Genomic DNA, 24,181 nt, shown 5'->3' with positions numbered 1-24,181 from the left:
AGGTAAACCACAGTGGGCAGCCATCCCCCACCACGGGCTCGCTTGTCTCCGCGGGAAGGAAGCGGAGGTTGTGCAGAAAGTCTGAGTCATACCAGGCTGATAGAGCCACTTCCAGCCCCATGAAGGTCTGGGTCCTCAGAAGTTGTGCAGCTTCGGTCATTGAATCAGACATCCATTCACTGGGGGCAGGGAAGCTGTTAGTTTTCCTTGCCCTTGTTTTCCCAGTACCTAGCCCATTGTCGGATTCATGGTAAGAGCTCAAAGGTATTTTTGAATAAATAAATTCATTCCTTCATCGTATTTTTTAAAAGATATCCTATCATATCCCAGCACTGTGCTAGGCTGGTAAATAGATACAGAAACAGGCCATTTTGGGAAATCAGCTCAAGTAATTTACCACCTAGGAAGGATGAGAAGATGTGCAAATAAATGATCTATAATAATAAAAGCATAATATGCTAATTAGACCGGACAGCCGAACGACCTTCTGGACGTCATTCCAGACGTCCTTCCGGGCGAAGCTGCCATTACGGGGCAAGGCAGAGGTGGTTAGGGGCAATCAGGCAGGCAGTCAGAGTGGTTAAGGATGATCAGGCAGGCAGGCAGAATGGTTAGGGACAATCAGGCAGGCAGACAAGTGGTTAGGGATGATCAGGAAGATAGGCAAAGTGGTTAGGGGCGATCAGGCAGGCAGGCAGGCAGGCAGGCGAGTGCTTAGGAGCCATTGGTCCCGGATTGCAAGAGGGATGTCCTACTGCCTGTTTAGGTCCAGGCCTAAATCCGGCATTTGGACATCCTCCGAGGGGTGCAGGCCGGGCTGAGGGACACCCCCGCCCGCTGCGCATGAATTTTGTGCACTGGGCCTCTAGTAATAACATAAAATAGTTAACCTTACCATAAGTATGAATTCTGGAGTCTGTTAACAAAAGATGCTTGAAGACATGCCAGATGAAGGCTGCTTGTGTGGTCCGACATGAGGGTTCTGGATGATCTCAGAGTAACTGGGCAGTGAGATCAGCAGTGGCAGCTTCTGGGAGGAGGTGCCAAGAACCATTCCCGGGGTGGGCTCAGGTGCTTGGTAGTCTCCTCCACTCAGACCACAGGCTTCGTGGGGGCTGGCCTGTGTCTTACTCAGCTCTGCACCCCAATACTCCACATGGGGCCTGACACATAGTAAGAAACAGCATATGCTGAATAAATGAATGAATAAATGAATACAGGTTAGGAATCCATGAGAAATCATAATAACAAGAAGCATTTATTGAGCATTTGTGTAGAATAAACATTTGATATACATCTTTTTTTCCCCAAATATATATTTTATTGATTTTTTACAGAGAGGGTGAGGGATAGAGAGTTAGAAACATCTATGAGAGAGAAACATCGATCAGCTGCCTCCTGCACACTCCCTACTGGGTATGTGCCCACAACCAAGGTACATGCCCTTGACCGGAATCGAACCTGGGACCCTTGAGTCCGCAGGCCGACGCTCCACCCACTTAGCCAAACCGGTCAGGGCGATATACATCTTCTTAATTAACTATAACAGCATGCAGCCAGGAGACAGACACCACATCAGTTACATGAACAGTGAGAATTTAATGAAAAGGATTGTTAACTAGGTGTAAGGTTGTTAACTAGGCAACTGAAAGGGTAAAATAAGAACTAAAAGCTAAAACAGAGATAACAGCTGTAGAAATTAGCTATCCCCTTAGGAATGAAAGGCCACAAGGGGAAAAGTTAGAATTATTAAAATTTAGAGGCTTCGTGGAGGGGCCCCATGAGCTGAAACTCAGACCGAGGAGGGGCGGGCACTGCTGGGCTGGTGCTAATGTCTCCGATGGGACGTGATGAAGCTAATTCTGTGTTGCAAAACTGCAAACTGGCTTCAGCTGTGCTGTGGGGAGAACTAGCTGCTGCCAGGGGAAGAGGTATTGCCAGGATGCTGTAGCTACCCAACAAACTCCTCTTCATCCTTCAAGATCCAGTTCAGATGTCACCTCTCCTGAGAGCCTTCCTGGTCTTCCTTCAGCTATGAAGCCCACAGGAAGAAGCAAGTGTGCTCTTCCCGCTCCAGCCCTGTAGCTCCCTTGGCAGAATTTAAGCGGGAGCCAGCAGGCTGAGCAGAAATGTGATTTGCAGAGACCCAGCCCCATCATCACAAAGCAGAGTACAGACGGGTTTGGAACTGAAATACCGTGACATCATACCTGGTACAGGAATCTTCCCATCATTGCTGTGATGTAGGTACTATCACACCCATTATACAGATGAGAAAGCCTACTGCCTAGAGAAGGCAAGGTGATTTGCCCAATAAGTTGACTGTGGCAGTGCCCAGATTTGAAGCCAGGTCCATCTGCTCTTAATGACAATATTATACCAAGTTTTCTTCACATTTTTATGTCAAGGAGGTGTCAGGGGATAGAACAGATTTGAAGTCCCAGTGCTGTTTGGTTGGTAGCTGGGGATGGGGGTGGGGGTGGGGGTTGGGGTTGGGCATTCAGGTATCAGCTGTAAGAGCAGGGTAGCAGAGGTGGGGCAGTCCTGACAAATGTCTCCCAATGTGTCACTTTCATCTCTCACTTTACTATCCTTTAAGAATGTTGAGATCTTTATTCATTGATCAAAAATTAGCTACCACAGCTGATCTCTGATTCTCTCTCATCACTGATGTTTCTATCTTTCTCTCCCTCTCCCTTCCTCTCTGAAATCAATAAAAATATATATTTTTAAAATTAGCCACCCAACAAACTCCTCTCCATCCATCAAGACCCAGCTCAGATGTCACCTCTCCTGAGAAGCCTTCCTGATCTCTACAGAGCCAGCCGTGCCTCCACGGTGCTCCCACAGGACTTGGTGCACACACCTGGGTGGAGTTTACTTATCTATAGGCTACACTACATTATGGGCTCCTTGAAGGCAGGTCTGGGTCCCTCTAGTCTCTGCCTGGTACCCAAGGTCTAGTGATCTTTATAAAGGCTTGTTTCTTCCAGAAGTGTGCTTCTGTAGGAGCACTGACAACTCCAGGGTCACATGTTTTCACTCATTCTCTACCTTTCATAAATAAGTTCCTGGTACAAGCGGTGAAGACATGGAAAATAACACAAAAAGCCAAACCCCCTTCATCTATCACCTTTTCCAACCCATCCTTCTCACTTCAGTTGGATGCAAACATAATCATCTGAAGCCCCTGCTAAAGCCCTACAAAGGCTTTCCACTGCTCTTGGGATAATGACTAGTTCATCAACATTGTCACCCATGTCCTCTGACACCTGCTCCCTGCCCCTCTCCAGCCTTGAGTCTCCCCACGCCCCACTCCCTTCTGCCTCCTTCTGCTCCACCCTCTCGCTACTCAACCTCTTCAATTTCCCGAACTCACCAAGCTCTTTGCATCCTGGTCTTTGCAGGTGGGTTTCCCTTACCCAGGACCCTCTTTTCTCGCTCCCTTTGTCCAAATCACAACTTATCCTTTAGGTCTCAGCTGCTGAGTCACTTCCTCTGGGAGGTTATTGCCAGGGTAACCTGATGCTCCCCGAGCAGCCTGCTCCTGAACTGGAGTGGCCTGCATTTGCTCAGGACCAGGAGCTCCGTGTCAAGGGCTCTGTAAAATAGATTTTCATTCATTAACAAAAAAGTTAAAAACTAGGAAAGGTGTCTCCACGTGATTTTGGAAGTCACAGGCTGCCCAAGATGTGGCGAAATGACTCTTCCCCAGGGTCAAGGGGCCTTGTGTGAAGAGGACCACTGGGATGGGGACAGGGCTCTGGGCCTGGAGTTAGGAGATCAGGTTGGAGCCTCGGTGATTTGGGGGGCAGCCCATCTGTCGCTGTGTTGGATTCTTCATCACTAAAACAGGTCTAATAGGGGCGGAAAACAAATGCTTCCTCCACTCTCCTAGGTTCTGCAGCTGAGGATCAGGAAATTAAACAGACAAAAGACAGATTAACAGGAGAAAAAGCAGTTTATGAATCATGCAGTATGCAAACCCCCCTCACCCCCCCTCCCACTCCCCACCTGAGAAACTCAGCGGTGATGTTCCCCTAGGGGTGGTTAGAATTTGATGAGTAACTCAAAGGGGTGGTTAGAAACTGAGGTTTATATAGCATCTTAATGAAGAAGAATACATTTATACAATAGTGATAAGAAAAAGGGGTTTAAGCTTTTAGGGACTGCAAACTGTGAATAAGTAAACATATTGGGAAACCAGTGGAAAATAGAGGTTATTTTAGTACAATCTACAGTGCAATGTTCAGATTGATGAGAGTCTGACGTTGTCTCCTGCAATTAAGAGTCTAAGAGTTGTCCTCCCGGGTCCTCCACTTCCTGGTACAGGAGAGGGAGATGCCTCTACAAATGGGAATTTATGTTCTGCTTTTAGGTAACCCGGGGGCAAGGGCGGAGAACTATTTTTGGTGTCTGAGGTATGTATCTCAATTGTCTTCAGCTCAAAAAAAAATATCCTTATGCCAAAGTGGCATATTCTAATCCCCTACAGTCTAAACATGCTTCTCCTTCCCAACACACAGGGTGGAGATGAGATGGCACGTGTGGAAACTCTGCACAAACTGAAAAGTGCTGTACCAAGGTCAGGCATAGCCATTTCCATGATCCCGTCTCCAGGAGGCAGTCCAGGCCCCATCCTAGAGAGCTGTATTCACAGCCGTCCAAACCCAGGTCTTCAGCCTTCCTCTTCCTCCCCTAGGGCCCAGTTGAGGCTTTTTACAGAGAAGACACATCAAAGCCCCGGCGGAGGGTTTTTATAGTTCAACGTTGTACAAGCTGCCTTTTCGAGAGATAAAGAGTCTGGAGGAAACGTGGGAAAGCTAATCTAAACTTCCTGCTCCCCAGCCAGCACTCCCCACGCCTGACGCTTTTATGAGGAAGCCTACAGGCTGCTCCGGACTGTTGTTTGCATCATTCATGATCCCCCTGACCACGGTTTCTCTTAGACACAGCTAATAAAAAGGGCCCAGCACATCCTGTTGTCCCAGCCCCCCAAGAGCAATCAAAGGACAGAGCTTATTAAACTATCCAGCCAGAGAGATGGGCTGCTCCAAAAATGTTAAATCCTCCTGAGATTGACTCCTAAACAAGGCAAGAGACACCCATGGAATCAACATTGGTATTTAACCTGTTTAGCCTCACTTAAGTCTTACATCAACTATCCCCATTTTATGGATGAGTAAACTGGGGCTCAGAAAGGTTGTAGTTGGATGGACGCATGCATGGATGCGTGGCTGAATAGGTGGGTGAGAGGGTGGCTGGGTGGAGGAGGGGATGGATGGAGAAGTTTCTTGTCAAGGTCAAGAGAAAGTCCTTGCATCTCTCCAGAAATGCAGAGCCGTCATACATGTTTTCATACGGAAGCTCCTCATGGGAAAGGGCTTTGCCCGTCACTGGGCCAGTGCAAAACAAGGCCACACTCTGGCAAAGCCGTTCCTGGGACATCAGAATGTAGACAGGATCTTCGCATTTTTTAGTTGCAGCTTTGGAGTCAGAAGGAGCGGAGTCTTGGCTCCACCGTTTCCTTACTGTGTCGACACCTCTGTGTTCCGTTTCTGCATTTGTAAAACGGAGAACTACCCAACTCAGAGTGTCACGAGGCTTAAATAATGTCATTCAAACCCAAACATTTGTTAAATATCTATAACAAACATCTGTGTTCAATGTAAGTTAGTTTTCTCCTCTTTGTCCTCGAGGCAATAGGACCACGTTGGAGAGAGCTAAGGGTGATGGGAGTCTCCCCTGAAGGAGGAGCCCGGATGTGGCTGGGCTTCTGTGCAGCAGGCCTGGCTGTCCTCTGGGGTTGAGAAAGGAATACTTTCTGTGGAGGTAGCCAATAAGGAAATGAGTTTTCCCGTGTCACAAGGAAACTCTCTTTTCTTTTGACTGAGACAGGAGCAGGTAGAGAGAAGGGGTGGGGGATAGAGAGGAAGAAGGTTAAAAACCCAGAGCAGCAGCAGGATTTTCCTTTTCTGACTCACCCTAAAAAGGAATTCAGTGGGAAAAAAATCCTTAGATTGCTTCAGATGGGAGTGTGTGTGTGTGTGTGTGTGTGTGTGTGTGTGTGTGTGTGAGTATGCGTGGGGGGGGCATATGGATGGATTGTGTATGAGAGGCTATGCATGTGTTTGTGTATAGAAAGTGTAGAAGGAGGTGTGGATGTGTGGAGGGTATGAGAAGGGGATGGGTATAGGGTGCAGATGTGGGTAGGTATATGGGAAGGGGGGTATATGCAAAGGGAAGTCTGGGGAGTTATGGTGTGGGATATGGGTGTGTGTAGACACACTGAGGGGATGACCTCAGTAAATGCGTAAAATTCCATATGTCTAAGCATTGCTAATAAGCTCTTCTTCACTGGAAACTCATTAATAAGTTTATTTTCCATGCATTCACTCATTCATTTTTCCATCGTCAACACTGACCTACGGGGCTAAAACAAAAAATTAAAATCCCCAAGCAACTCACAATCTTGTTGGAGAAGCTAAGACAGATGAGTTTAATAACAATAACGAACAGGTTTGCCACATGCCATGCCCTCCCACCCACCTATTCACCCGTGCATCCAAGCATGCGTCTGTGTTCACTATCTGGTTAACTGCTCCTGGAAACCTCACATGATCGATCCCACTGTGACTCCCACTTAACAGGTGAGGAAACTGAGACCTGCAGTAACTGGTCCAAAGGCACACAGCTTGTGAGGGAGCTGGGATTCCAAGGAATGCAGCCTGGCTCCTGAAAATGTGCTCTTCCCTATCACCTCAAGTGTAGGCCACCTGTTCTCAGATGACCTTCAAGGGCCCAGCTGATGTTCCTTATAAAATATTGGCAGCCAGGGGCACGGTGTCCTAGGGCCACTGCTGCCAGAGCCCAATCTCTTCCCCATTCCTCTCCCTCCATCTCTCCCCCTCTTTCTACTTCTCATGGCGCACCATGACTAGACAGAGCGGGGTACAGAGAGGAGACCAGTGTAAACTTAAGGGCCCATCTTCCTCCCTGCTCACCAGCTTCCCCACCAGCTCTAGGGTGGAGGTACTGGTCCCATGGTATTCTCCACCCAAAGACCTTCCTCCTGCTGATCCCGGGAGTCAGTGCCCGTGACAGCCACCGCATGGGGCTGCTGGGCTTTGACACATGGAGGGATCTGACTTTAGTCCTCAGGCTCATAATAACATCTCCGTCCATAGCGGGCTTGCCAGGGACCGGAATAGCTCAGGTGCTTTAGGTATATTCTCTCTTTCAATTTAATCCACATGACGTCCCTGTGAGGCAAGGAGATGCCACATGGCCAGTTCAGACAGGCTGTCTGACCTCAAAGCCCTGCTTCATGTCAGCTTGTTGCTTAGTCTCTCCCTCTTCACACCAGTTCCCCTCCTGCATGCCCCACACCCCCCCCCCCCCCCCCCCGTCCCCAATATGGAACTGAGCCCACACAACCTGGGCACGCACCCTGACCTGGAATAGAACCATGACCTCCTGATTCACAGGTCACCTCTCAGCCACTGAGCCACGCTGGCCAGGCCCAAATAGTGTGGAAAGCTGGTCCTGACTCTTTGCTTTGCCAGGCTGGGGAGAGTCAGCGGGTGGTCCTCCGTTCTGGGCCACCTCCACACTGAGCATCAGCCTCGGGGTGGGCTGAGGCTGAGAACCTGAAAGACCAAGGAGTTTCCCTGGAAGGAACTCACCCCAGGTAACCAAATGGAGGCCCACGCAGAGTCAGCCCTGCTGCCTCCCCTTCACTTGGCCCAGCCCGTCAGTGCCCCCCAACGCGCTCTTGTGCCTGGGTCCTAGAGAGCACGGCTGGCACATATGAACTGAAAATGCGTATACATTCAAGCCTCCCCAAGCCATCGGAGGCCGGAGCATCGAGATCCCTTTTGATAGTAGGTAACAAACAGAGAAGAACTCCCTCTCCCCCCCCCCACCCCCCACCCCGTGTAGTTGTTCCTTAAACCACTTGGCTGTGTTGAGGGCATGGCAGAAGCAACATTGGGGCCGGGGGACACGGTGACAGCTGCAGAAATGCAAGTGCCAGAGGGGGTGGGCGGCAGTGTGTGGCAGGAACAGAAGAGGACAGGTCACAGGTCACCTGGAGCAGACCTACTCATTGCTCACTCTGGAATCACTGCTGGGAGCTCCCAGGGAGAGACATTTTGGTTTGGGGAGCAGATTGAGGGAGGACAGGGCTATGCGAGAGTGAAAGCTGGAGTGAGAGAGTGTGCTTGCTGTAAGTTAGCTTGCTATAAGTTAGCGTTCCTAGCAGCCACTAGCCTTATTTATCTGGGCTCCAAAAGGCCGAGCTCCTGCCTCAGGGCCAGTGGGGGTTTAGAGTGCAGTAAAATGCTGGCCATTGTTCTTTCTAACAGAAACAATTCAACCAAGAGCCCTGGCTGCAGGGGGAAGGGACATTCCTCAGCGTGGTCTGTCCCAGTCCTGGCTGTCCAGTCCAGCAGAGAAAGTCATCTGAGCCAACTCGGGCCAGCCGGCGACCTGCGACCTGTGGCCCAGCGCAGAAGGGAGCCAGGCCAATGGGACTCCCGTCTCAGGAATGTGAACCGAGAAATGCTGAGACGCGCAGGCCGTGAGCAGCGGGCCGGAGGCCACAGAATTGCATTGAAAGGTTGTCCACAGGGGAGTCCAAGCTTCATGTGAGGAGGAGAGACCCAGGGGAAGCAAAGAACTGGTTAGCGGAAGGTGTGCAGCGGGAAGTGAGCCTGGAGGTGACTGAGAAAGGCAGTGACAGAGGTGGAAACCACGTGGTCCATGACACACAGGAGCACCCGGGGCACCTTCCGTCCCTGCTCCAGCCCATGCACCTCACTCCCTTTCTCCACAGTTGATGAGAAGAGCTCTGCTCCTCAAAACCAGAAAACCAGGTGACAGAACAGGAGGTGAACTCCCTGCAGGAGACCCACTCTCCAGTCCATGGTGGCTTTGCAGGTGACAACAGGGACGCCGAAGGACTGTGTGAGCAAGGCGGGGAGTCTGGACGTGATGATCAGCTGCCTCCCAACCACATCTGAAATGACACAAGAGGAAGTTGACTTTGAAGGCCTTCCCACGCCTGACTTGTGCCTCAGGAAGGCAGGCAAAACTATGCAGTGGTTACCCAGGCCCAGGAGCCAGACGGCCTTGATGCCCAGCTTCTAACTGTGGGAACTTGAGGGGGAAATGTACTCTTCTAAGTCTCAGTTTCCACCTCTCTAGAATGGGACTGGACCCTCCTCCCTCGGGTCGTTGGGGATGCTAGGGGGGGAGGGGGAGGTCAGGGGGCTGCCGGTCTCCGGTAAGCCCTCTTCTTCTTCTTCTTCTTCTTTTTTAAAAATGTATTTTATTGATTTTTCACAGAGAGGAAGGGAGAGGGACAGAGAGCTAGAAACATCGATGAGAGAGAAACATCCAACCAGCTGCCTCCTGCACACCCCCCACTGGGGATGTGCCCGCAACCAAGGTACATGCCCTTGACCGGAATCGAACCTGGGACCTTTCAGTCCACAGGCCAATGCTCTATCCACTGAGCCAAACCGGTTTCGGCAAGCCCTCTTCTTTAGCTACTGTAATGTGTATAAACTCCTGCATGAAGGGCAAGCGGTGGAATTAGAGGTTGATAGATCTCCTGTAGAATTTCCGACCTGCAATGACCAGCGTAGGCCTGTCCCGTGGCAGGAGCACACCCCTTCTTTTCGTCACCCTCCGGGGCTCTGCGGGGAAAGAAGCTTTCAGAGTCACCCGGCCACAGACAGCCCTTCCTTGGCCAGACTTATTAATAGGAGCCTGTCTGTTTCTGTCTGAAAATAGCCTTAGAAAGTTATTTCAAATGAGCTTCCGGGTGGGTGGTCAGATCGCTTTTTATTATCTTCCTCTCAGGAGAATTGAAGAACTCTCATATTTTCCTGTTTCATTTATAGCAAAAACAGTCATAACAGGAAGATCCATGGCTCTGAGTAACTTCCTGAGGCGAGGATGCCCAGGCTCTCCGAGGGGTCTCACAGTCAAGCGCCGCCCCACTCACCTCCCACCATGCCCTTAACAGTGTCCTTGGCAGACATTCATCTGCCAGGCACAGGGGCCTCCTGCCTAGGGGAGGGTCACTGGACCTGGGAGGCCAGGACGTGACTTAAAACAAGGCCCTCACCGCTGGCCTAATGGGCTTTTTGCCTCTGTTTTGAATGTTTTATTAGGGTCCCTGCCTACAACAAGGACCTTGTAACACAAACTCCCTTCCCCGGCTTCAAATGCTAGACACAGCCTGCCCTCACCATTTCTTTTCCTCCTGTATTGCTTACTCATTCCAGTCCCAAACCCTACTCAGCCATTATACCCTCCATAACCTTCCATGCACCGTGAATACCCCGAACCTCACAGAAGGTTCTCATCGTCTTTTGTCTAAACAGAAGTCTTCACTTCCTCCGTAGCCCTTCAGAGCAAAGTTGCTCACCCTCTCAGGCCCATACCCTACATCCCTGAAATAGAAATGGCTGGATTGTCCTGACTCTTTGTTGTCACTTCCACACCACGGCTTATCCACTCTCATATCTTTCTTTGAGCCTCGTGCCATCCAACCTCTCACCTCCTTAGCACTGAATACTGTCCATTGTTCATTCACTGAATCAATCAATCGTGGCCTGGCTCTTGGTCTTCCCCTCCAGCTCAAGCCCTGTGTCGCCTTAAGATATTCCAATGCCCAGACAGATAACCGATGGGACTATTATTTCTTAGTAGTAATACTAAGGGACTTTCACCTCTATTTGACTGCAAGGGACTTTCACCTCTATTTGACTGCAACTACCACTCCCTGACTCCACCCTGGATTTTGTCATGAATCCAAGACTGGGTCATCTAGACTCCAGTAACTTTTTTCTTTTTCTTTTTTAATTGATTTCAGAGAGGAAGGGAGAGAGAAAGAGAGAGAGAGAAACATAAATGATGCGAGAGAATTACTGATCGGCTGCCCCCTGCATGCCCCACACTGGAGATTGAGCCCTCAACCTGGGCATGTGCCCTGACCGTGAATCGAACCATGACCTCTTGGTTCTTAGGTTGACACTCTACTACTGAGCCACGCCAGCTGGGCAGGTAACTTTCTTTATGGTTACATTCTCCCATCCTTTGAGCTATCTCATAACCTCATACCCATGACACCTGCATGCTGAGCCCCAAGAGAGCCCAGCCTATTCGTCCTTCTGTTTTCTTCAGTCTGTCAGTCCTCCTGGCTGAAGGTCCAGACCCTGTAAGTGATCGTATGAACTGTACTCCCACCAGTACTGCCATTTCCCTTGCACTACTATCCTGTGATGCCTTCATCTCCCAACAAATGCCAGTTACTATTTTTCCAGTCGCAGTGGAGACCATTCAAGCCCAACTCTTCCACCTGTGCCCTGCACTTCCCTTGCTGACCTCCCTGTCATAACCTCTTTTCTCTGTTTGAACTCTCCCACTCCTCCGATGGCTTCCTCTTGTCCTATAACCTGTCCAGTCTAGACCATCTGACACGAACCCTCCTAAGCCTTCTTCTATCACCCTCCAATTTGACTGTCCCCTCTATAGTCTATTCATATGTCATGTCACTTCCTTCCTCACTTCCTACTTGTTCCCCAAACCACTGCATTCTGACCTCTGACCACTCCATGGAAACTGCTTTCCCTAAAGTCATTGTTCTAGGTACTATTACTGTGTAATAATTTGCAAGTTACCCCAACATTTGGTGGCATAAAACAACCATTTTATTATGTTCATGCATTCTGAAGGCCAGGAAATTAGATTGGTCTCATCATATAGCTTGTCTCTACTCCATGCTGTCTGCTAATCAGAAATCTGTTCATGGTCTTTCTATGTGGCTTGGCTTCCTCACAGCATGGCAGCCTCAGGGTGGTCTGGTTTCTTACATGGCATGCTCTAGTATTCCAGGAAACAAGAAGGAGAAGGTACTGCCTTTTATGACTCAGAAGTCATTATGACTTTTATAATCTTAGAAGTCCCATGGCACCATTTTGACCATAATTCATTAGTCAAAGTGGTCACAAGCCCACCCAGAATCAAGGGCCGATAGTATAGACCCCATTTCTCAATGGGATGGTGGTGAGGTCACGTTGTAGAAGAGCATGTGGGGTGGGAAATATTTTTGCAGTCATCTTTGAAAAATACAATCTGCCACAATCTTCAATGATCTTCCAGTTACTGAATCCAATGGATGTTGAATTTTACAAATGTTGCAAATGAAAAGATTAAGAATCAGGGAGGTTATTTCCCAAGGTTAAACAGCTGTTGTCTACTTGTTCTTTCATGTGTTAATCAAACACTTATTGAGTACAACTACATTCTAGGAACTGGAATGATAAAGCTTGTAAGACATGGTCCCTGGTCTCTTTCATGGGAGAGATAGGCCAATAAACAGATTACTATAAGGTGTGATAAATGCTGTGATTATGGGGAACATTGGGTACCACAGGAGTGACAAATCCAACCTGGGTTGGGAGGGGGGTGAAGGTAGGGGTTATATTAGTTACCTATTGCTTTGTAACATATTACTCTAAATATTAGCTGCCTACAATGCAAGCATGTATTAACTCACAGTTTCTGGGGGTCAGAAATCTGGGTATAGCTTAGTTGGCACCTTTGGCTCAAGGTCTCCCAAGGATGCGATCCAAGTGTCATCTAGCACTGCAGTCATCTCAATGCTTGGCTTGGAGAGTTTTCACCCTGAAGCACTCTCACTTGGCTGTGGCAGACCTCCGGTCCTCATTGGTTGTTGGCCAGAAAATGAGTTGCTTGCCATGTGGGCCTCTCCATAGGGCTACTCACAACAAGGCCCCTTTCTTCCCTCAGAGCAAGGGTTCTGAGAGAAAGGGAGTGGGAGTAAGGGAAGAAGAGAGCGAGCCCAGGATGGAAGAAGCCAAAGTCTTTTTGTAACCTAATTTCATAAGCGACTTCCCATCACTTTTGCCATATTCTATTTGTTAGAAGTAAATCATTAGATCTAGCCCACACTCAAAAGAAGGGCATTGAACAGGGCATGATGCCAGGAGGAGGGGGCTCACTGGGGGCCATCTCAGAGACGTTCTATCAGAGGAGTCAGGTGATACCTGAACTAGAGTCAGAAGGAGTTAGCTAGGTGAAGAGTTATGTAAGACTGTCCTGGGCAGAGGATGAAACATGTGACATGACCTGGAATTTAAAGAGAAAGAGCCCAAGGTGGAGGAAGTGCATGTTCAGGAAGGTTAGACTGTATGCTGCCATTTATATAAAGATTAGAATGTACATTGCTGTTGAGATGTTTGACTACTAATTCTGTGCCTCCCAGCTTAATGTCAAACTCTTTGCTTAATATGCTATTGTCTACGCTATAATTTAACCAAGTTTTAAATACTTAATGAATATTGAATATTTCACCTATACAACAAAGTTTCATTATATACAAATTATAAGTTAAATTTACCATTTCTTTCCTCTTTACAAAATCTCAAAAGGCTCAGAATGATTTCCCAGTAGAACACATTTATAAATCATCACGGATGAGAAAAGCATGACCAGAATTTCCCATTATCAATGGGTAGAGATGACCTGATACTTTGGAATGTATTTAATTTTTAAATAAAATTTTACTTTATTTGTGCACAAAAAAAGTAAAATTTAATGAAGTTTTACAAAGCAACATAGCCTTGTAAATATAACCCAGATTTAAAAAATAGAACATTGTTATTCCCCAAATCCCCCTTGTGTCACCTCCTAGTCACTCTTTTCTTTCCAAAGATACCCACTATACTGATTTCTATCATTATAGAATAGTTATTGCTGTGTTTGAACTTTATTGAATGGAATCATAAAGTCTATACTTTTTGTACTTAGTACTCATTCATTTTTGTGAGATTCATCCATGTTATTTCGTGTTAACAGTAGTTGGTTCATTTTCACTGCTGTATAGTATTCAATTGTATGCCTAAACTACAGTTTATTTACTCATTCTACACTGGACATAAATTTAAATTGTTTTCAGTTTGGGGAAATTGTGAATAGTACTGCTATAACAATTCATTATTATGTTCTATGGTATATATATGTGCACATTTTTCATGGATCTATGCCAAGAAATGGAGTTGCTGGGTCATGAATATATGTATATTCAACCTTAGTAGATACTGGCAGTTTCCTAAGGTGGTTGAACCAATTTATACTCCAGGATCAATGTTTACAAGTCTTGTTTGCTTTATATTCTTGCCAATACTTTATATTATTAACATTTTTGCTAGGAGCTATTCTGGAGTGTGCAGTGATACCTTATTGAGGCTAAATTGAATTTCTTTAATAATGTTGAGCACTTTTTCATACAATTGACCTTTTAAATATCTTCTCTTGTGAAGTGTTTGTTTAAACTTTTGGCCATTTCTCTTTTGGTTTTATACCTATTGCTTTGCAGACAATTCTTCATATATTTATTGTATTAGTTTCCTAGTAAAGCCATAACAAAGCACCACAAACTGTATAGCTTAAATAACAGAAATGTATGGTTTCCCAGTTGTGGATGCTAGAAGTACAAGATGATGGTGGTGTTGGAATCGATTCCTTCTGAGTCTGTGAGAAAAAATCTGTTCCATGCTTCTCTACTAGCTTCACGTGGTTTGTTGGCAATCTTTGGAACTCCTTAGCTTGTAGATCTCTGCCTTTATCTTCACATGGTAAATTTCCCCTTTGATGAGGACACCAGTCATATTAGATTGGGGTCCACACTATTCCAGAAGGACTTCATCTGCAATGACTCTCTTTCCAAATGAGGTCACATTCTAGGGTAGTAAGTGTTAGGACTTCAACCTAGGAATTTGGGGATAGAGGGACACAATTCAACCGCTAACGTAAGTTTTGAAAACCTCTCTGTGATTTGCTGTTATACTCTCTTAATGGTTTTTATTATTCTCTCCCCTTGTATCTAGGCTTGCCCTGTGACTACTTAAGCAATAAATCATGTTGAAAGTGATGCTATACCAGTTCTGGGCCTACTCTTCCCTCTAACTAACCAGCCATTTGAAAGTGCCATCTTAGATGTTCCAGTTTAAATTAGCTTTAGATGACTCAGCCCCAACCAGCATTGGGTGGAGCCCCAGATCTGCCCAGCTGAGTTCAGTCAAACCACAGAATCATAAGAGAATAAAATGGTTGTTGCCTATGTCAATAAGTTTTGATAAACATAAGTTCTTAATTTTAATATCTTCCAAATATATCAATGTTTTTCTTTAGAGATTGCTTTTGGTGTCTTGTTTAAGAAATATTTGCTTCTTTCTAGGACATGTGTATTCTCTTATGTTATAGTCTAGAAGTTTATTGATTAGCTTTCACATTTTAATCTACATTATCAAAATGATTTTTATATATAACATATGTAGTGGGAGCATAATCTTTTTGAATATAATAATTACTCTTTTGAGTTTAGAATGAAGTGTGTAGTATAAAACACCAAGATAGTAATTTAAAAGTGAAAGAAAACTTAAACCATCATTATTTTAGCTGTCTGCTCTCCATCACTCCCAACAGATGTCAGGACAATGGAGATTTAGTTGTTTGTTCATTCATCAAACATTTATGCAGAACAGGGATTTACATTTATGTGCCAGATTCTGAACTAGGTGCTGAAATACATAAAATGAGATATAGGGCTCTCTTCATGTCATCATAATCTTGTGGGAGAAATAGGCAATAACACATAATTTAACACAGAGATGTTTTGAGAGCAGACACCAGGAACTCCTAACTTAGTCTGGGGATTAGGGGTTGATCAGAGAGAAGTGATGTTTGTGGAAGTAATGTTTCAGCTGAAATTCATGGGATAAGCATTAATTATCTAAACAAAGAATTGGAAGGAGAAAATTCCAGGCAGAAGAACACATAGCATGTGCTGAGAACTCTAGGCTGGAAAGAACCCAGTGTGTTAGAGAAACTAAGAGGAGTCTCATGTGGCTAGAGGAGAAAGCATATGGAGGACCCAAGAGGAGACTGCAAAGGTAGTAAGGGGCTAGTCTTTCAAGCCTTCTTAAAAGCATCCAGACTTGATTGGAGCAATGCAATGCTTTTGAGGAATTTTAAGGAGATGAGTGGCATGATCATAATTGTGTTTTTTGGAGATCACTGAGGCTGCCTTGTAATATAAGGTAGAACATGATCAGTGTCTGATGTTCTGATGTAGGCCTCAAAATGCCATCATGGCTGCAAAGATGGAGGAAATCCATTGTCTGGTGTATTAAGTAGGCTTTAATGCTGGAGATACAACTGCACAGCAGAATCATTCAGACATGGGAGAACAGTGTGTGTGTGTGTGTGTGTGTGTGTGTGTGTGTGTGTGTGTGTGTGTGTTGGGAGGCAGAGAAGAAAGAATCCAGATGTGGACAGCATCCTGCACTTAGTCACAAGGCTAGATAAGCATGAGACATGTTTGGAGAATGGTGAACAGTCTAGTCTGGCTGGAGGATAGTGGGAGATAAACCTGGAAGAATGGGTTGTAAATGTGAAGGGCCCAGAAGGCATGTTCAGATATGTATATGCACAGCTGATCCTCATACGTGTGGATTCTGTGTTTGCAAATGCACTGACTTGCTAGCATTTATTTGTAACCCCCAAACCAATATTTGTAGCACTTTTGCAGTCATTCGCAGACATGCAGAGTGGTGAAAGCTTTGAGTCACCTGACATGCACATTCCCAGCTGATGTTGAACAAGGTGACCAGCCCTCGGCCTTCTTGTGTCAGTTCTCATGCTGTAAACAAGTGTCCTTTTGGCAGTCTTTGTAGTGGTACTGTTTTGTATTTTTTTGTGCTTTTTTGTAGGCGATTTCAGTGTTTAAAATAGCACTAAAGTATAGTTTTGAAGTGCTACCTAGTGTTCCTAAGCACAAGGAGGCTGTGATGTGCCTTATGGAGAAAATATGTGTTAGAAGATAACATTTACTCAGGTGTGAGTTACAGCATTGTTGGCCATTAGTGCACTGCTAATGAATCAACAATATGTAGGGTGTCCCCCAAAAATGTATACACACTTTAACAGCTGATAACTCCCTTAATTTTCATTCCTTTTCAGGTTTGACTGACTTGAAATCATGGGTGAAACCAGACTAAGCTATGGACAAAGAACATTTATCTTAAAGTGCCACTAGATTTTTTTAATGGGGATACATAAAATATGAAGTTTTCAGTTCAAAACCAGCAACGGTTGACAAATTGAGAGCACACAAATACTAAACAAAATGATTCTTGATGTTTGCGATTCCATTGCTTCACATTATCAGCAGTGCCTGGACCAGAATAGTCATCAGTTTGAAAACAGGCCTTGACACAATATATATTCATGAATATATATATATATAATATATATATTCATTTCTGTTGATTCTTTAAAAAATAATTTTTAAATGTTTTTATTGATTTTTAGAGAGGAAGAGAAATGAAGAGAGAGATAGAAACATCAGTAAGAGAGAAACATCGATTGGCTGCCTCCTTCATACCCCTTACTGGGGATTAGGCCCACAAACCAGGCATGTGCCCTGACTGGCAACTGAACCAGTGACCTCTTGGTTCATGATCGACACTCAACCACTGAGCCACACTAATTGGGTGATTCTTTTAAATTTTGAAAATTAACTGTATGTTAACTTTATAATCATTCAAAGTGTTTATACATTTTTTGGGAAACCCTATATATTAAAAGGATACTATATAGTCTTTAAACAAAACCATAAAGCAAGGTTATGTATTGATCAGTTGATGAAAAAGTGCCCAGAAGCTTATAGGAACTTAACCCTGCATTTCCCCTGGGAACAGTAGTTCCATAGTAGCAATTTCAGTATTTGTAGCCACTTTATAGAACTACCGTGAATAATGAAAATCAAATGTATTGTTGCACACAATCCCCCCTCCCTGAGAGTTGGCTGTTAAACATTACCAGCATACCCTAGCCAGTTTGGCTCAATGGACAGAGTGCTGGCCTATGGACTGAAGGGTCCCGGGTTTGATTCAAGACAAGTGCATATGCCAGGGTTGTGGGCTCGATCCCCAGTAGGAGGCATGCAGGAGGCAGCCAATCAATGATTCTCTCTCATCATTGATATTTCAATCTCTCTCCTTCTTCCTTCCTCTCTAAAATCAATAAAAATATATTTAAAACACCCACACACATTACCAACACACCATTGACTGAAGCAGACCCCACAGGAGCTCACCACACTGTGGAGGTGTGGACACAGCGCTTACAGCGTGGCAGTACTTTCTTGCAGCAGAATCTGGATGACATGTCTCCATATTGGCCACAATTTCCAGGCCTCAGTTACAGAGGGTTTAGTCTTTGGAGTCACCAAAACCTAAGTGTGACTCCTACCTCCCCATGTACTAGTTGTGAGTCCTCAGGCAAGTGACACTGCACCTCATCATCCTTGGCAGGAGAACCACCATTTTAGTTTTATTGTGACTCCTGATGAGATCACGTATGTAACATGTTCAGCTCAGAACTTGGCACATACACGGTAGATGGCGAATTCTTGTTAACTCCTCCTACACCCCAAACTCCAGCAAAGGGCTGGGGAAGGAGGGACTCATTCTCTGCCTGCAGCTCGGCCCTCTGCTCACAAGCTTCAGGCTACAGCAGTATTGCGCCTGGTTGTTCTAAATCAGCTTTGCAGACTCAGTCTGAAAGGCCCATGCCGGTCCTGCAGTGGACATGCCCAAACCTGAGATTCTAGAAGACCTGCTGCCCGCAAAGGCCCCCTATTCCTACGACCACCCAAGGAGTCTACTTCCCAGCCTAATTCTTGCTGACTTTCCTGTTATGACAGGAAAAATAAGCAGTGCTCTAGCTGATGTCTCTGTGTCCGTGGCTTCTGGTTTAATTGAGGAGGGGGGGGGGGGGTCGGGGGCTATGAGCAGGTGTATTTGCTTAGTCCAGTGATGGCGAACCTATGACACGCGTGTCAGCACTGACACACGTAGCCACTTCTGATGACACGCGGCCGCCTCAGCGGCCGCATGCCGAGGATGAAACATTTGCTGCTCCTGAGGATGAAACATTTGCGAAATAATGTTTTTCCCTCAAAGTGACACACTACCCAAGTTATGCTCATTTTTTGGCGAAGTTTGACACACCAAGCTCAAAAGGTTGCGCATCACTGGCTTAGTCCGTTCTTCCTGTTTCCTGAGTCCCTGCTCTGGGACTCAGAAGCCTGGGCTGCCCCAGTTCCACGCTTGCTTCCTCTGACTCAGCTTTACCCTCACGACATAGCTTCTTCCTGAGTCATCAGGCCGAGCTTTCGAGGACAGCAGCTGGCACGCTGGCTTCATCTTCCCAGGAAAGGTGCTCTGTCACCACACCTCAGAGCCACCCCATGCCTAACTCGGCTCACAACACCCAGAAAGCAAGGAACAGAGTCTTAGTGAGATCAGAGAATGCAGAGGGAAGGCGCCAGGACCTGGGGTTGGGATGCCTGGGTTTCGGTTCTAGCTCCGGTTGGCTTGTGTGGCCTTGGGCGAGTCACTGGAACCTCCTGAATTGGGGTTTCCTCTCCCCGAAAATGAAAATAGTTGTCTCTGCGGGGCCCATCCCACCGGGGTGTTGGGAGGCCCAAGTTAAATAGTTGTAAAGTACCCCGAATTCCAGGGCACAAACCCCTGCTCCACGAACTGGATCTGTTCATAAACTCATTTGGCTTGAACAACGTTGACCTACATATCAAGTATCTACCATTTTTTAAAGTGAGTTATCAACAAATTGAGACTTCACTTAAATATCTGAATTTACAGCTTCTCTTAAAAGTGGGAACATCCCACTCTATTAATTCCTTGCCCGGAAGGTCTAAAATGAGCTAGAACTGAATCGCAGCAGCCCCTTCACTTGGGCAGGAGCCTGAGGCTGCCCACAAGGTCATGGAAGTCCCCATCACTCCCTACTCTTCCCAATACTGGGGCCAAGCCTCTGCTGCAGTTAATTATTGCTCTGGGGCTGTTATTTTGCTTTTGGACGAGCCTGGTGGAAGTGAGGTCATTGTAATGAACATGTGTCCATCAACACGGGAAAATGGAAGTCCTGTAAGTGTCCCTTGCCCCACATTATCTCCTCCTTCAGGGTCTCAGTGTCAAAAATGAAACCCCTTTGGTTAAGTTTGCCCTATGCCAACGGGCCCTTTGAAAGGTACCTACGGTAGGCCAGAGTTGGGATCTGGGTCCCCCAGGCTACATTCCCCCCCCCCCCCTCATGTCTGTCTGTCCACATCTGTAAAATGGGGCAATATCAGCTCTTTGCTTTTAAGTTTATGTTGTGCACAACGTCTGGCATTTACTGATCTTATCATAATTCAAGGTTATTAATCTTAATGAAAATCTTTTGAACTGATACAAAGTGTTTGGGGGGGGTGGTGAGTGTGAAGTGAAGATTTAGGATTCCTGAGTGGGGGTAGCGCCATGAATGGGAAGGAAAAAAGCAAATGGATAAGGACATGACTTAGGAGAGAGAGAGAAGTTGCTCGCACCCCACACCCACTCTCACCCTTCCACCTCCTCAAGGAGAAAATACCGCTGGCGAGTACCTCAGCCCACCGAGCTCTGGTTCATGGTCAAGGCCGGGTTCTCGTCCCCGCTCTGCCCGTCATCGCCTAGTGCGACAGCGTCTCTCCGCACCTATAGGTGAGCATACAAATGCCCCACCAACTGTTGTGGCAAAGATGAACCGAGATAACTGTACGTGAAAGCACGTTGGGAAATCTGAAAGGCGCTACACACAGATCAGTTCTCAGGTCTCTTTTCAGAAAGTTTTCCTTCCAAACTGTCCAAGGGCTTCTTGAGTTCATCACAGCTAAGACCCTCCCCTCGATTTCCAAGCGCTGCCCCTTCCTACACAGCGGAGCCCGCGCGCGTCAGCCTTTTTTTCTCCTGGCGAAGGCGGGGACTCGGTGGTGTCGGGCCGGCGACGCGGGGCGAAGCTCGGGCGGGCTGCGCCCGGCCAGTCCCGCAGCGGCCGCGGAGGGTGTGACCGCGGGGTGTGCGCCCCAGGCTCCGGCCGAATCCGCCGGCCAGAGGGCGCCGGAGGGTGTGCGCGCTCGGGACGCCGAGTGTGCGCCTGCCCGGGGGTGCGCGCCGGGGACGGGACTGTGCACCCGAGGCTGCGTGTACCCCAAAGCCGGGCTGTGCGCCCACCGCTGGCACGGCCGCCTTCCGCCGGACTCCGCGGCTCGCCAAGGTAAGGCGCCCTGCGACCCCGGGTCCGCGCCAGCACCCAGCTCTGCGCCACCAGGGTCTTGGCCCCGCCTCGCTCCTCTGCCTCTGCCGCCCGCCTCGCCCCCTCCTCGCGCCGCGTCCCTGGCCCCCCTGACGGCAGAGACTGCGGCATCCTGGGCCGACCTGAGCCCCCTTTTGGGGTCCGAAACAGCCCAAGGGCGGGCGCCTCTCCCCTTGCGCCCGGACTGGCTCCCGGCGCCCCGAAGCCCGGCGCCCCGAAGCCGGGCAGTGAGGAGGGGGAAGGCCGCGTTGTCCTTGCGGCTGGGGTGGTGCAGCCCCCGCCCAGCGCTTCCGAGCTGGGCGCTGCGGTCCAGGACGTAGCTTGCAGGACTGGCGCGCCCTGCCCCTGGCTCACAGGACTACCTGAAACGAGCTCTTAGTCTTTCTTCTTTCCGAAAATCCGCCCTGATTGATCGCCCTCTGAACTTTCCAGCGCTCCCGCTGGGCTACGACCTTGGGTGGAGGCAGTCGGGCTCCTCCCGCGCGCTGGCGGCCAAGGGCGCTTTTTGCGATCCCGTGCACCCCTTGGTGAGATGCCCTCCCTCTCATCCCTCTTTTAAGGTCAAACCTTTGACCCCCCAAGTACCGTGTCCCTGCAGCCTGGCCAGGTACTGGGCATTGGAACGTGGAGCCCCAGAGCCCCTGCACCAGGCCGGAGTCTGCGCTTGCCCCTAGGGCATCTGTTAGGGCTGCCGGAGCCAGGGGTTTTAGTGCCCAGGAGCCCCAGAGTGCTGGAATGGAGGGAGAGGAGGGGACATTTTTCCAGGAGAGGAGGAGGAGATTCCCCCCTTTGCGAGGATGACCCCTTGAAGCCTGGACAAAGTTCTATTGACCAATTAGGGTCAGGAGATGGTCAGATGCCACCAGTGACCAGCACGAGGCCTGAGGAGAAAGCATATTGAATGAAATACAATCCCCGAGGACCTGCCTGGGTGGGTAAACCAGTTGCGGGTGCCTTAGAGCCCCTTCCAGATGGCACAGGAGAACACAGAACTGCACTTGGAATAGAAGCAGAGTCCCCTCTGATACTGCCTGGTCAGTCCCGCCCTCCTTCCCTGTCCAAACTCCTCACTGGACCTTAATGTGAGTTTTGGGGAATGTTAAAGGGCACTGCGGAATGCGGAATGGCTCAGGGTCCACACAGGGCTTTCCATTCAACCAACAAATACTTGCTCTGAGCCAGGCACTGGGATAGAGAAATGAACAAAACTGGCCGTGTCTGGCCTCATGGAGCTTGCAGTCCAGTGTCCAAACAAATATGAATCAAATCACTCAAATATAGAATTAGGAAGTGCTGAATTCTTTGAAAGAAAAGGTTAAGATGCTAAGAGAATCTGTGGTAGGCACAGTAGTTGCTTAGAAGACTAACTGGAATTCACCAGTTGAAGAGTGTGGAGAGAGCCTTCAAGGCAGAAGGAACAGCATGGGAGAGGGCCCTGAGTTTAGTAACAGAGTTGATTAGAGGAACTGAAAGACTGTATCCCAGGTGATGAGCAGAGGTTCAACCAAATGGGCATGCCCCTTGCTTCTGCATCCCATCACCTAGGCCAGTAGTTGGCAAACCGCGGCTCCCGTCGCCCGACCGACCGACACCCCCACTTCTTCTAACGCCACTTCTTCAAAATAGACTCACCCAGGCCGAAAACCGACTTCTGCTCAATCGAACTGTATGCGCGTGCCCGCATGTGGTATTTTGTGGAAGAGCCACACTCAAGGGGCCAAAGAGCCACATGTGGCTTGCGAGCCACGGTTTGCCGACCACTGGCCTAGGCCAATCAGTACCTTCCTTTCTTTTTCTTTTTTTTTTTAAGCAGGGATTTGAACTAGGAAATATAGTACTCCATGCTTTTTTTATATTTATATTTTATTGATTTTTTACAGAGAGGAAGGGAGAGGGATAGAGAGTTAGAAACATCGATGAGAGAGAAACACCGATCAGCTGCCTCTTGCACAACCCCTACTGGGGATGTGCCCGCAACCAAGGTACATGCCCTTGACCGGAATCGAACCCGGGACCTTTCAGTCCGCAGGCCGACGCTCCATCCACTGAGCCAAACCGGTTTCGGCAGTACCTTCCTTTCTTGCGAGTGTCCCACGTTGGGCTGCCAGTTGCGAGTGTCCCCCCCACGTCCCGCGTGGTTCAGGGTTCAGGTTCAGGGTTCGGGCTCTGGAGGAGGCCGCACGCAAATGAAAGAGACTAGACAAGAAAGTATAAATTTGGGAATTGGGGGCCAGGTGGGAGCCCCACTCAAGGGGAAGGACTCCACCCCACTCTGGCCTTGCTATCCCTTTTATTAAGACTATGGGATACACCCATAGCCTTTAGGCAGGCAATTCCAATGATAGCCAATCAGCAATAATTTACATAAAACTAAAAAGTGGAAGTTGCTTTAGCTACCATTGTCTCAACTAAACAGTGGGTGGTTGGCTCTGACCTTTCAGAGCTTCAAGGTTGACCAGCCTTCCGGGTTCCTTGTCCACACCTCTGCTAGTGAGGACAATGGACGGCTTCCAACACTTTCTCAGCTATTATAATGCACATTTGGAGTCCCCCTGACCGGGAGAGAAAGAGGGAGAGACTGATAGACTGGTGCCAGACTCACCCTGCCCCTACCCCGCCCCCCGCTCCCCCCCCCCAGTGCATACCAGCATCTTGGTCAGACAGCCCATGCCCGCTCAGGGTGCCAAGAAGAAGCAGGTCTTTCTACCAGTTGCTCCCTATTGCCAGCTGCGCTCAAAACTGACCAAGGCCTCTGCTCAACATTTAGAAAGGTTCATGCTGGGAGTGGTGGCTCATCTTCAACTTCTGAGACTAGAATGAACTCGTTTCCTGCAGTGTAAAATTCCTTACATGGCATATCACTTCCCCCATCTCCTCCCTTCTCAGTGAGCACTGTCTGTTCTACTCACAGTCACACTCCAAGCAGTTCCTAGAACACACACAC

The sequence above is a fragment of the Eptesicus fuscus genome, chromosome 9 (assembly GCF_027574615.1).
Source record: "Eptesicus fuscus isolate TK198812 chromosome 9, DD_ASM_mEF_20220401, whole genome shotgun sequence".
Lineage (NCBI taxonomy): Eukaryota > Metazoa > Chordata > Mammalia > Chiroptera > Vespertilionidae > Eptesicus > Eptesicus fuscus.
This window is presented reverse-complemented; position numbering follows the sequence as displayed.